Below are 15,350 nucleotides of genomic sequence, written 5' to 3'. Positions count from 1 at the left end.
CTCTTAAAGGGAAAAATATTTCTGTCCCTCAACATCTAACAGAATACTTAGCATGTACTGGATTTTGAATGAATTTGGATTGAATAATAAATTAATAAGTTAATAAATGAGTGGTTTAATGAAAAGGTAAATAAATAGATATCACTATCCAAGAATTATATGTCAAGTCCATATAGCAGTAGTATATTAATGTAAATTCATGCCTTTAGTACTGCAGTGCAAAGTCTTCCACTCTGGATGTTGGGTAAAGAAAAATGATTTATTTTTTTGTTTTGTTTGTTTTATTGAAGTATAATTGATTTACAATATTATGTTAGTTTCAGGTGTATAACATAATTCAATATTTTTATAGATCATAATCCATTTAAAGTTATTACAAAATAATGGCTATATTTCCCTGTATTGTACAATATATCCTTGTTGCTTATTTATTTTATACATAGTAGTTTGTTTTTCTTAATCCCATATCTCCATGTCCCTATTTTGCCCCTCCCCCATCCTCTCTCTCCACTGGTAACCAGTAGTTAGTACTCTGTATCTGTGAGTCTGTTTCTGTTTTGATATGCACTTTACTTTGTTTTATTTTTAAGATTCCACATTTAAGTAATAACAGAGTATTTGCTTTTCTCTATATGACATTTCACTAAGCATAATACTCTCTAGGTCCATCCATGTTTTTGCAAATGGCAGAATTTCATTCTTTTATATAGCTGAGTAATATACTCTATATACTCTATATACTATACTATACATTATATATTATATATATACACATAGATGTGTGTATATGTATACATATATATATATGTATGTATGTGTGTATATATATATATATATATATATATACCAGCATATATATACTGGTCCCAGAGGGGACCAGTGCTGGAGCTAGGGGGGCTTGTGTGGGTATCTGGCAAGGGTTGGGGCATGGTGTGTCAGAGATCTGGTCTGCCTCTGATGTGACACCTGCGCAATCACCAGTAATGGCTGCCCCTCCCTGCTCAGACATCACTTAGGGTTTGTGTTCCCACAGCACCCACTGGCTGAGCTTTTTCCTTGGTTGTGGAAGCCCTCTCTCCAGTGCAGAGCTGCAAAGTAAGGCAAATGGTGCCAGAGCATTTGCTCCACTCAGACTGGGACTTGTGCCAGGATGGTTTGGGAAACCAGTCAGCCAGCTGCACAGTTTCAATGACCCTTTCTGCCCTTCTGCGAGAGCAAGCAAGCATTTGTGCACTACTCACAAGCAGAATCCAGGTTTCCCCAGCCCTGCTGTTAGTCCCACCAGCCCTCCAACCAGCCAAAGGGGCTCATCTTCCCTTTGTTGGGCCCCTGGGCTGGGGCACCCAATATGTGCACCTAACTGCTCCTCCCCAGGGAGGGTCTCTCTCATGTAATATCATTTTTCCTCTGAGTTCCCTGCCAGGGATGTGGGTCCTGACCTGATAATTCTCTTCCCTTCCTACCCAGTACCATGTGTATCTTTCTTTTAGCCTTGGCTGTACAGAAGTCTTTCTGCTAGTCTTCAGTTAGTTTTCAGTGAGAAGTTTTCCACATGTAGATGTATTTTTGATGTGTTCATGGGGGCAAATGAGTTCTGCATCCTTCTACTCTGTCATCTTGATTCAAGTCCCCAAAATTACTTGTTTTGGGCTTTTAAATTAGATTCTAAGTTTCAACAATTTCCTTGTGTAAATTTTGTGAGCTCTGAATGCCATGACTTATTGATAAGATGAGAATGATGGAAAACTAGGACACCAATGTGAGACACTGGTTGCTAACTTAACCTATAGCCATAGTTTCTGACTCTTTTGCTATATATCTGGTTACCTAATACTCTTTCTTTTTTCTTCCCTATCCTGTCTTTATATATGACCACAAAGAATTTCCAGGTTACTTACCTGCTCACCCTCTTATTGCATTGAGTTTACTTACTGCTCTCTTCTGCAAACTTCATTGGGATTGGCATGTACCCTAGTACAAAAGGGAGAAGTATTTTTAATTATTCAAACTAATGAAGGTAAGCATTCTAAAGCCACAGTGATTATATTGGGTTAGAACCCAACTGGATTATTTGCATATATTATGTTTCATAATCCTCCTTTTACTACTTTGACTAAGATCCTCCATCACACTAGTTCATATTCCTTTAGGTACAGTGATCCATCAGGAGTGAGCATAGCATTTAGCCAGTGCAATCATAAGAAAACCTATGACTATTACTGAAGCTTCAGGAAGAGAGGCTGTCTCTATGGCACCTGGAGTCCTTAAGAGAGAGATTGTTTATGCTCTTGGAACAGTGCCTTATAAGGAGGTGATATTAGATTTTGGAATGAATTTAGAGGAAGGTAGACTCAGAGAAGGAAAAGGAGAGAAGTCTAGGCCTTGTGAAATTATTTGAGTCCCTGCAGAAAGCTGCATTTTAAGTCAATTTACTAGACCTATTCAGTTTGGTGAATGAATAAGTCTCCTACATTCTTAAGCCACTTTGGGGTCAGTTTTGTTTTGTTTGTAACAAATCTGGAGCAAACTGATAAAAATATTAAATGTGGAAATCTTATCCCAGGTTATCTGACGACTAATTCCATTCTCTATCCACGGTCCCACCCTGCCAATTTCAGTATCCTTATTGCTGATGTTCTATATCTGACTCCGAATTGCTTTCTTCCACTTCTAAATCCTGCTTTTCTTGTATGTGTCCCCACAAACAGCACCTTCCAAATGCCCTCCTATTTTTCCTATTCCTGCATTGTTTTGTGTGCAGAAATAGAAATTTTCTGCTCAATTTATGACTTAGAATTTATTTTTCACATTGAAATTTGAATATCTCAATGTCTTTTTTTTAATATGCTCCCTGGAATGACTTGCTGTCATGCTTCCAGACTCTTGACTACCTTCCTAGTGTTTCCCATTGCCATGTTTCAAATGTTGACTCCTGTGTGTTCCTATTGCCTGTCCTGTCTTTTAGTTTCCAAACTTTTGATTCAGTATTAGATCAAGTAAATGTCTTGTATGGTATACTAATATGTCAGTTTGATCACCATGCCTGTAAAATTCCATTTACCCTCAGCTTCATGATAATGCTGTAGCCTCGGCTACAATTTCCATCATTATAATCACTCTAAGTCAGTTCAAACAGGGTCCTTTGACACTGACACTTTGTTATCCAAAATATTGAGCTCAGATCAAGTGATCTGCTTTAAATCAACAATCCAATTGACCCTATGGTTCATCCTCCAGCTGGAGAAAAATAACATTAAATTCTGTGTTGAGCTTCCTGGTATCAAGGTAGTCAATTAGGACAATAAGCCAAACTGAAAACAATAATCAAGTTTTTATTCACTTACTGTGATTGTAAAAGGAAGAGGCCAAAGAGAGAGTCACCATCTCCCCAGGGTTCCTTTTCCCCCCATGGAATGGTACCAGGTGAGGATCAGATGAATACAGTATGGAAGGAAGGAACTACATCACTGCTAAGGATCCCAAACAAAAGTTCCTGCCTTTTTATGGACTCAGGGGACAGGGGAAAGAGCTAGGAGTTGAAAAATACAGAGTTAGAGTTGAGATAAGTGCCTCAGCTTACCTGAGACTTCTGAATGGATATCTTTATGTATCAACGCTTATTGATATTAAAAGCATAATAAGATGATTATTTTTTAGAGGGGAAGTAGGAGATATATATAATGCATGACAATTGAGTTCATTATTTTAAAGCCATGGGACAGACACTTTTGAAAAGCTCATTATTCTAATTAGTCATCATGTATCTATGGAAACTATCATTTATTAGTACTCAAAATAAAAAATGAGGTCCACAATTATCTATTCAGAATCAGCCCAAAGGTAAGCCTGAATCTACACATACACAATGACTTTTCTACAGTGAATATGTAAGTGGTAGTCAGTGCTCCCTTTAAGGAAAAGAACAGAATGTGAATTTCATTTGGACACTCCAAGGCCTAATTATAATTTTAGAAATGGGAAGCATTATTTTTAAGTTCTCATATTTGCCACTCTCAGATTATTTGAAATTTTAGAATTTATATGTGTAATGTAGGATCCTAACAAGGTTTCTTATAAAATCTCACTTTGTATTATATCTTTCTGTTATTTAATATTTGATATAGGAACATATAAATAATAATAATTACAGTGGCAATAAAAAGTAATACCTACTATTTGTTGTCCACTTCATACAGATCAAGTCTCTGTGGCTCAAAAATCAAAAACTTTATATTATTACAGATAAAAAATATGAAAAGAAGTATATGAATTTCAGAATATTACACAGCTGGTAATTGATACAATGGGGATTCACATTGGGTTTCTGTAACTCTAAATTATTTATTTCATACCATATCAAATAGATAGTTGTATACTGGATACGTTAGATTTTATCATCAATCATAAAACCTGAAGATAGTTGCCCAAACATGAAGAAGATATATAAAACATCAAAATAGTAATGATACCATAGGGTAAATCTTTTAAAAAAATTTGGATAAACAAAAATCATGAAACTTTATTCAAATTAAATTTGGGTCCTTAACATCCTTAAATTTTCTTTAATAGAAATGCTTATTTGACTATTAAAGGAAAAAAATTGCTAGCCCTTAGAGGAGCTATAGAAGTAATATAAATTAAATTATTTAATTTGGCTGAGTATGGCAATAGTTATTGAAGAGAAAAAGTACACAAACATTTCAATAAACAGAAAAAATAAATTTGATAAAATTTGACATAACTCACATTAAAACTCTTAGTAAATTAGGAAAAGAAAGACTTCCTAAGCCACTTACAAACATCTATTAGGGAATTCCCTGGTGGTCCAGTGGTTAGGACTTGGCTGGGGTTCAGTCCCTGGTCGGGAAACTAAGAACCCACAAGCTGCATGCAGCGTGGCCAAAAAAAAACAAAAAAACAAAACTGCTAAAATTATTTAAGAAAACAGGATCCTAAGTGGGAAATATTGAAAACACTTAAAAAAAAAAATCAGAGACAATACAAGGATCCTGCCCTTACTACTTTTATTTAACATCTATTTTAGGATGTATCAAGCACGGTATGATAAGAAAAGAAACTTGAGATTTAAGAATTTTAAAAAGGAAACATTATTGTTTTACAGATAATGTGTTTTATGTAAACATTTACATATAAAACAAAATTATTAGACAATTTATTAGAAAATTATTAGACATTAGCAATTACTAGAAAAAATAATTGCTTTTTACTACACCAATGACAGATACATAGAAAAAATAATTGATATGAAATAATTTACAATAGAATTTAAGGCCTCATAATTAATATAACAAAAAATAGGTAAGATCTTTACAGGAAAAAACTTAAAATATTTTTAAGTGAATTAAAGAAAATTAAATAAATGGATAGATAGAAAAGCTGAAATTCAGAATATTCTCTAGTCTTTCTACTTTAACATATATGTTCAAGAAAATTCCAATCAGAGTCACAACTTGTACTTTATGAAATTCGTTAAATTGATTCTCAAGTTTATATGGGACAGTTAAGGGCCAAGAAAAGAAGCAACCAAAATAAAAAAAAAAAATCTGAAGAATTTGAACACCATCTACAATTTAAATTTGTTTGTGTATTCTTTAAGACATCCTTCACTATCCATAAGATTAAAATATATTTCTTAAGTAGTACCTGTTGGGCTTGTCATTTAAAACTAATCATTATAATAATTTTAAAATTAAGGAGTTCTGTTCTTAAAAAATTAATTAGTAATCAGAGAAATGCAAATAAAGACAAGGAAAAGTTACCATTCTATACTCATTGGTTCATCATTGCATCATAAAGTTGAACATTCACTTATCCGATAACTTAGCAGTTACCAACATCGGTATGTACGTAAGATAAATTCTTGCATCTACACCTTGGGAGGTATATACCATAACTCATAAAAATGCTATAAACAATAGCATAGTGAAAAATGAGGAAACAATTCTAATGCCCTATGACAAGACGGTGAATGAATAAACTAGGATGCTAATACAATAATATAAATTAATGATGTGCAGTGCTGCTTACTAATGCATGAACCTCAAAATCACAATAAATGAAAATAAATTACCCCAAATTATGCACTTAGTGATGTCATTCTTACATAGTTAAAAGAACCAAAATTAAATATATGTCTATTTACCTGTATTCTCTTATTATATATATACTTGAGATAGAAATATCTGAAAGGAAAGTGAGAAAATAACAAATAATAGATTGAGGGGCATAGTTAATTTAGATGAAGGGTGGCAGAAGCATGGGGTAGGGGAGTATCAAGTGGCTAGATGAAATTATTTTCAAGATAATAGCCTCTGGAGAGGGTGGTGATATCATGGAACATATTGCTTTATTATGAAGAAGGAAAGATAGAAGGGAGGGAGAGATGAAGGAAATATGAGCAAGCAAACAAACAAGCAATGTTATGTGTGTGCCAATGATAAAAATACATCATACTGCTGAGATCATGATTATTCTGTTTACTCGAAGGTAATAAAAAAATGTATACATATGTCCAAGTATGTAAGAAAGTTTTGTGAGTAGTTGACATGCTTGCGAAAAATTGTTGAAATATTTGAGCATTTCCAAAGGAAGAGGGAGCATATTTTACTCATTCTCTGCATGAATATTTAATGAGGGTCTATGCTATAAGCCAGGTACCATGCTAGGCACTGGTGAAAGAGCCTTGAATAGTTTAACCATGATCCTTGTCTTTATAAAAATGTTCCCATGGTTTCCATATCTTTTAAAGTATACTACAAAGAATTTGGAGATCATTTTCATTTTCCAGTCGAGACTCGTGATATTCAAGTTACCTGAGGTGCTAGGGTGAGGAAATATTTATCTCCTGGGCTTCGATGAATTCCCCACATATGCTTAGCACCATTTAAATTCTCTTCCCCCAAATTTGAACAAAGAGTTTTAGGAATATTATCTCTTTTGTAATAAAAATTACTTTTTAAAATATAATTCACCTTCTGCCAAATTAGGTAGACGATATCTATGATCTAGTAGAATTAGAACTTTGGGACATTTTACATTAAATTATTGTTAGTGAATAACTGATAAAATTCATAAGTGCTCTTGTTTAATGGAATATTACTGCTTTTCATTTTCAGGTGGTATATAATTTATCATAATAAGCAGTAGGATTGTACAGTTGACTCTCATTTATATGTTACATGTATTGCTTGTTATTTACTTTTTTATATTTGTATATCACACAGTTGAGAGACACTGTTCTGTGGTGGAGGGGGCATGGGTGGATGTGGGTGTGTGTAATGTAAGTGGATCAATAACCCAATTTCTCTCTTTTCCCAGGAGTATGTTGCAAAAAATAAGCAACATACCATGGGCAACATTACTGTAGATTTTGTGAATGTCAAATAGGGCTGGGATATCTTATGTATTTTTCTTTTACAAATCTTATAACTTTGAAGTATTTCAGGTATGCAAGAGACATTAAGTTGTTTAGCACATACACAATTTCAATAAAATGGCATACAATTAAAAGGTAAATGGAGTCATCACATTTCCTCGATGCTAATTATGAAAGAATCTCTTCCATAGGTTCCCTAAAGGAAAACAGCCCAGAATCCTTTTCACTTTTTGCTACAAAAACAGCTGTTGGATGACTATTCAGCTTAGTTTAGAACATTTCGTAATTTTTGTTTTTTTCAAGAGATTAACAGGAAACAGATGCTTCATTTGACTCTCTCTAGGGTAGATCTTTCATGAGGAAATAACTGTGTTAATCTCAGATGCTCTCAAAAGTCTTGGCCTTTGATCTTTAGTCAGGTCCCAGGATTTGGTTATATCACATTAATTTAAAAATCACTTAGACTGATTAACATGGGATTTTTGTTGTGTTATGTGATGAACAGTTCCTTTTCTTTCATTGATTCATATTTGTTTTTAACAAGAACATATTTTGGATGGTACATATTAAATTCATAAAAATTGTGGGTATTTATATTTATATAGAGAAAGATGTAGATATATGTAGATACCTCATTTTTCATATGTAGCCAACAGTAAATATATTTAAAAAGAAAATGTCCTGGCAGATTTTTACATTGCCTGGGGCTACCAACTTATCTGCAAGAATGTTTGTAAGTGACATTCATAACATCAGCAACTGTCTTAAGGTCTCCATTTTTTTCATATGGATTATCTTGTTTACAATTTATTTTAATTTTATTTATATTCTCTCTCTCAGTAAATGTAGAAAATATGGAGGATTGGTTCCAGTGACAGGAACAAGAGCCTTTACCTTCGCCTGTCTTATCTTTTTGCAGTGATAGCTACCTGAATATACCAAGTTTAAAATTTCTCAATAAATATCAGTTAAATAAATGAATAAGTGAGGTTATCAGTGTGGCAGCATAATGTATCAATATATTCAATTGTATTCTTCTTATTAGTATAGCCCTACTGATATCTGTTTATCTATATCTATATCTATCTATCTATCTATCTATCATCAATCTATCTACATCTATGTATATCTATCTCTATATATGAAATATCTGTCTATGAAAAGATAGATAATGTATTGATTGTTTGGGTTATTCTTTACTTTGTTGCAAAAAGGCTTGTAATTTTTTCAACTGAGTCTGGCCTCCTTAATCTAGAAGAATGTTTTGTGTTGTAGAGGTTGTATTTTAACATGAAAAATACAACCCAGGTATTTGTTTCAATAATATACTGGCAGAATAGATGTGTCTGGTGATATGCCTGGAAGAGGTAGCTTTGCCCTGCCCGAGAAGATTTTAAGAAGGATTACTTGGGAGTGGGCAACAGTGGTGGGTTCCGCAAGTTCAGTGAACACTGTGACTTGCACCTCTGCAGGTGAACCTCTGCAGAGATAGGACCTCTGAAGGTATTGCGGTGCACCTTTGGAGACTGACGAGTAACAGCAGTTACTTTGACAGTGTTTAGTGTGGAGGAACTAGAGCTGCTCCGCTCAAATGACCATAGATTCTTGGGATGAAATTCCAGTAACTACCATTCTTGAGCTACAGACCAAAAGCCTTTTCTCTATTTCCTAGGCATCTCATAAAGTACCACACTCTCAGAATTCTTGTATAACCTTAGGAAGCAGGAAGGACTATCCCCAATCCACATGATGTAGAAACACTTTCCCACCCTCTCTTGTGGAGTGAAGCTGAGTCAACATTTATCAACCTTAGAGTCGATCGAATAAGTAAAGCTTCTTAAATCTAAGCACTATTTACCATACCCTCACTATTACACAAAAATCTGCCTGACATCCTGGCATTAGAGAAAGATTAGGAAGACCATATTTGAGCTGTCATCATATAGCAGCAATTATCTATATCTTAACAGCTGATTAATCATTTATCTATAGCTGATTATATCTTAACAGCTGATTAATCAATAGGCTTGATTGATCATTTTCATGTGTACTCATTAGGAAGGATCGAAAAGCCTGCCTTATCTTCCCTTAGTGTCTATTTTACTTCTAAAAATCATTATTTTTTCCCTAGGTGATGAATCTCAGATCAGATTATTTCTATAATTAAGATCCAATGTGAAGGGGAAAGATACTTACAAAGACACGTGTAGTAAAATAAGGAAAATATTCCTTATGATATTTAGAAATTATCCTTTCTTATAACAGAAATATTAAGCATTTAAATGTGTCTAAATTTTACATTTATTAAAGAAAATACAAATAATTATATAAGACAATATAAGTCAAATTAGTTTAGGGAGAACACTGAAAACTTAAGGTGATTGCCTGCCATATGTTTCTAATCTAAATAGTTATAAATCCATTCATTCATTCATTTTCTGAGTGTTGATCATTAGGTGTCCCTTTGATGGGCACTTTCTCCCTCAATTGAATGGCTGCTTAATGTCTCCTAGTAGAGAAATTCAAGATTCATTTATGTGATGATAAATAGTTTGAAATAAGATAAAAGGAAGAAAGTACAGAGATTCTTTAGTCTTTTTGAGGCTTTTTTTAAAACAACTTACACACAGGGCTTCCCTGGTGGCGCAGTGGTTGAGAGTCCGCCTGCCGACGCAGAGGATACGGGTTCTTGCCCCGGTCCGGGAAGATCCCACATGCCGCGGAGCGACTAGGCCCGTGAGCCATGGCCGCTGAGCCTGCGCTCCAGAGCCTGTGCTCCGCAACGGGAGAGGCCACAACAGTGAGAGGCCCGCGTACCGAAAAAAAAACAAAAAACAAAACTTACACTGATTTGGGCCATTTAATTTCTGTCTTGCTTTATTCACTTACATTTGGATTGTGGCCACAGAATTGCTTCCTGATGACGACTGAGCCGGTGATGGGAAGAACCAGGTGAGTCTGGAGCAACTTGGTCTGGTTGGTCAGAAATAAGTGAGCCTCTCTGGCTGCAGTATGGCCTTTGGGATTTGGGGAGGAATAGAGAGATGATCATGCTTCCTTTTAGCACCTGGCTTTGGGGTAGGGAACTGGCAACTTCTCAAAATCTATGAGAGCCCATGGCATAGGAAGGACTGTTTGAAAACTAGCACAGAAAGTGCCATGTTGACAAAGACAGTGATGGGTGAAAGAGAGGGTGCTGGGAGAAATAGGGAAGGAAGCAAGGCCAGCTTTGTTCTGGACTCTGACATAGGAGGCCACCTAGGAGAGTTTGGCCCAGTACATAGCCCAGAACTGGCAGGAAAATTAACTTCCGCATAACGTGCTAGGCAGGTGTAGCTGCAAAGACATTTTTGAGGGTGAGGCAGTGGCAAGACCATGTCAGGGCAGGACAAACAGCTCTAGCAGTATAAACCAGTACAGCCAGTGCACTCAGGTGCAGGATCAGAGGTGCTCTAGGGAGATTACACAAGCTGATGCTATTGATTGGGTAGAGTGAGACTGATTTCTAAATGCTCTCTGGAACCATCCTAGAGACAAAAACAAGAAACAGAGAACTGGATTTCAGCAGTCAGAAAGGCATCGCAACATAATGGTTTTTGCCACTTAGAAGTAACCCACAGTCCCCTTCCTCAGGCTGGTGTTTAAAGATCCTATTACACATGGGAACAACCTGGGCCCCTCTCTTTGAGGCCTTAAACATTGTTCATCATTGTCAAGATCACAGTGGCTTTAGAGATGATGCTACTACCTTTAAAATCTCTATTTTTTTACACTCTGTGTACACATATTTGCCTTTGAGCCACATTTCTTAGGGACAACCTCCACTTCCTCAAGTTTGATTGAATCCTAATGGACTTTTACCAGATCTAGCAAATGTGGGGAGTTGTAAGCCTAACCATCCTCATGGTGTTACAAGTGAGGACATCCTTTTTACCCTGCCATTTGCACCAAGCTCTCTGGTCAACCTGATCCTCAAAGTAATCTTTGAGAAGGCAAAATGTCAGGTTCTACACTGTGACATGTATAATGAAGGAAGAGCCGTTCCTATTCCCAAAGCATGTCAGGAAATATGAAATCTGCCACAAAAACAATGCATGTTTTTCTACTTAAAACCACTGGCATTCAGATGAAGTATCATCTACTCTTCACTCAAAAGTAGATATACACATTTTCACAGAACTCTCAGAGAGCAGCTGTCCCAAATACTTTCATGAGTCAAGTAAATTGCTTCTTGCCTTCCTTCTCTCCTTGTCTTTTCAATGTTTTAAGTTTCTCTGTATTTTCCAGCTCAAAGAAGAATCCTGACAAGTGCCTCAGCGGTATGATTATGACTTGCTACCTACTAGCTCCTTCTGATAGCCATTCTCTAACACACTGGCTCTATTCTTCTTCCTATTTTCAGTGAAAAATCTTGGAATATCCTTCTATGTCCAATATTCCTTTCTGTTTCTTTCCCGTATTTATGGACCTACACTACTCCATAAGACCCACATCCACTTTGTAAGAGCAGACTTTTATTTTCATTTGTCTTGGAAATAACTGAATGCTTTATGGTCTAGCTCAGAATTGGCTTCGGAATGGCAGTTCTTATTCACTAAGAAAAAGAAAGAGACAGGGCACAGCTTTCTCCTCATTTCTCCATTATCCTATGAGATTTCTGATAATCCTCCTTCCCCCACTGCCTTGGCTTTCATTCTCATGTGCCCTGGAGGGAGGCATAACACAACTCACAGCTGGAGGGAGACCTTGACTATTGTAAAGGCCAGTGCTTTAGTATACAGCGGTATTATGAGAATCAAACAGCCCATTATGTCCAAAATTTCTATGTCCTATATTCCACAGATCTGGTTGTTCTGTGCTGGAAACAGTTCTTTGGAATACAGTCTTTACTCAGGTTGAGTACTGTGTAGTACCTACACCAATGGAGAGTTTCTTAAAGATGTGTAAGTTTGGTGTCTTTTTAAATCTCTTTTTCCAGCTTAGAGTTGCCTATTTCAATTCACCAAACAGCAGGTGTTTGGATTCTCTGCTGCCATTTAGTCTCAGCACATGTTCTGCCCAGTTGAGTGGTTTTTCAGCAGGTGCTCCTAAGCGTCAGTCAGACCTTTTCTGGGTCAGCTATCAAATAACAAAGCCAACCATGAGCTCCCAGAGCCTTTTATCCCTGAGGTATCTTCAAGCACACATTTGTTATATGTCAGGTAGGAGAAAAGCAAGAGATGCACATTGAAACCTCAACCCCATGTTAATCCACCCTATAGATACTTGATGTTACACTTTGTCAGTTATTGAACAAAGTAAATTTTAATGGAAATGATGTTGAAACTGTATGTTTTCATGTGGCTAATCAATCGCCTGTCAGCAGGAAAATTCAAAACAAATGTAGCTTCATGTTGGCTAGAAGAATGGAAGAAAAAACAATATAACAGTAAGGAAGATGTTAAATTATATCGAATGTAAATTATATCAAAATGGCCTCTCCCATTGCAGAGCACAGGCTCCGGACGCACAGGCTCAGTGGCCATGGCTCACGGGCCCAGCCGCTCCGCGGCATGTGGGATCTTCCCGGACTGGGGCATAAACCCGTATCCCCCGTTTTGGCAGGCGGACTCTCAACCACTGCGCCACCAGGGAAGCCCAACTTTTTTAAGAGTTATTCTGATGAGAATTCACCATGAATAGAGACATCCTTAGGCAAGATTTTTCTGTAGCAGATGTGTGTTTGTATTAGTAAAACACAGCAGTGGGAATTAAGAAGAGAAAAGGCAGGTAAACTGGGTAGTATAAAAGAAGAAATATTTCTCAAATTCAGCCTTAGGAGAAATATAACTGAGGGAAAACAAGAAAGCTGAGTCAAAAATTTCCAGAGCTTCAAATGTTTTCTTGTCTTTAGCCAAAGAACTAGTATGAGTTGTAACATTTTTGCAGATTTAGGATTTCTACTCAGAAATCTTGGTGTATCAGTTGGCTATACCTACATTTATTTTAAAAGATTTCAGTCGAAACTTAAAGGACATGTGGAGGGTGTTATATTCAGTTTTCTCAGTCTAACTATAGGGAGCAATACACAACTTAAATTAACTATAACTTTTCCTTAAAAGCATAAAATGAATAATTGTGATTCTCATTGGCATCTCACTTTTAGCAGTTCTTCTGTTCTCCCTGTCCCACAAAATACCATGATGTATTTTGATTTATTTAAAATATAACTCTTACAATTAACTTGTATACTTTAAAAACTCTAACCCTAATATAAGCACATATAAATATTTATAAATTAGGTTTTTATCTTATTATAAAAATTAGATTTTTCAATTTTCATGTTTATAATTTACCTGGGATCTTATGGTGTAGTGAGAATAACAACAAACTTGGTATTTGAAAGCTTTGTTTCACATTACTGTGTGTGTCATTATTGAAGCTCTGTGTTGAAGTGTCAATTTCATCTTTTATAAAATGAATGTTATAAATTTTATTTCCCTCCTCCAGCTTTCCCTTCTTTGTTAAGAGTCAATGTCATTAGACTGGCTGAATGGATACAAAAACAAGACCTGTATATATGCTGTCTACAAGAGACCCACTTCAGACCTAGGGACAAATACAGACTGAAAGTGAGGGGATGGAAAAAGATATTCCATGCAAATGGAAATCAAAAGAAACCTGGAGTAGCAATTCTCATATCAGACAAAATAGACTTTAAAATAAAGACTATTACAAGAGACAAAGAAGGACACTACATAATGATCAAGGGATCAATCCAAGAAGAAGATATAACAACTGTAAATATTTATGCAGTCAATATAGGAGCACCTCAATACATAAAGCAAATGCTAACAGCCATAATAGGGGAAATCAACAGTAACACAAACATACTAGGGGACTTTAATACCCCACTTTCACCAATGGACAGATCATCCAGAGTGAAAATAAATAAGGAAACACAAGCTTTAAATGATACATTAAACAAGATGGACTTAATTGATATTTATAGGACATTCCATCCAAAAACAACAGAATACACTTTCTTCTCAAGTGCTCATGGAACATTCTCCAGGATAGATCATATCTTGGGTCACAAATTAAGCCTTGGTAAATTTAAGAAAATTGAAATCATATCAAGTATCTTTTCTGACCAAAATGCTATGAGACTAGATATCAGTTACAGGAAAAAAACTGTAAAAAGTACAAACACATGGAGGCTAAACAATACTACTTAATAACCAAAAGATCAATGAAGAAATCAAAGAGGAAATAAAAAAATACCTAGAAACAAATGACAATGAAAATACAATGACCCAAAACCTATGGGATGCAGTAAAAGCAGTTCTAAGAGGGAAGCTTATAGCAATACAATCCTATCTCAATAAACAAGAAACATCTCAAATAAACAACCTAACCTTGCACCTAAAGCAATTAGAGAAAGAAAAACAAAAAAACTCCAAAATTAGTAGAAGGAAAGAGTCATAAAGATCAGATCAGAAATAAATGAAAAAGAAATGAAGGAAATGATAGCAAAGCTCAAAAGCTAAAATCTGGTTCTTTGAGAAGATAAACAAATTTGATAAACCATTAGACAGACTCATCAAGAAAAAAAGGGAGAAGACTCAAATCAACAGAATTAGAAATGAAAAAGGAGAAGTAACAGCTGACACTGCAGAAATACAAAGGATCATGAGAGATTACTACAAGCAACTATATGCCAATAAGATGGACAACCTGGAAGAAATGGACAAAGTCTTAGAAAAGCACAACATTCCGAGACTGAACCAGGAAGAAACCGAAAATAGAAAAAGACCAATCACAAGCACTTAAATTGAGACTGTGATTAAAAATCTTCCAACAAACAAAAGCCCAGGATCAGATGGCTTCACAGGCAAACTGTATCAAACATTTAGAGAAGAGCTAACACCTATCACTCTCAAACTCTTCCAAAATATAGCACAGGGAGGAACAC

The sequence above is a fragment of the Physeter macrocephalus genome, chromosome 15 (genome assembly GCF_002837175.3).
Source record: "Physeter macrocephalus isolate SW-GA chromosome 15, ASM283717v5, whole genome shotgun sequence".
Classification (NCBI taxonomy): Eukaryota; Metazoa; Chordata; class Mammalia; order Artiodactyla; family Physeteridae; genus Physeter; species Physeter macrocephalus.
This window is presented reverse-complemented; position numbering follows the sequence as displayed.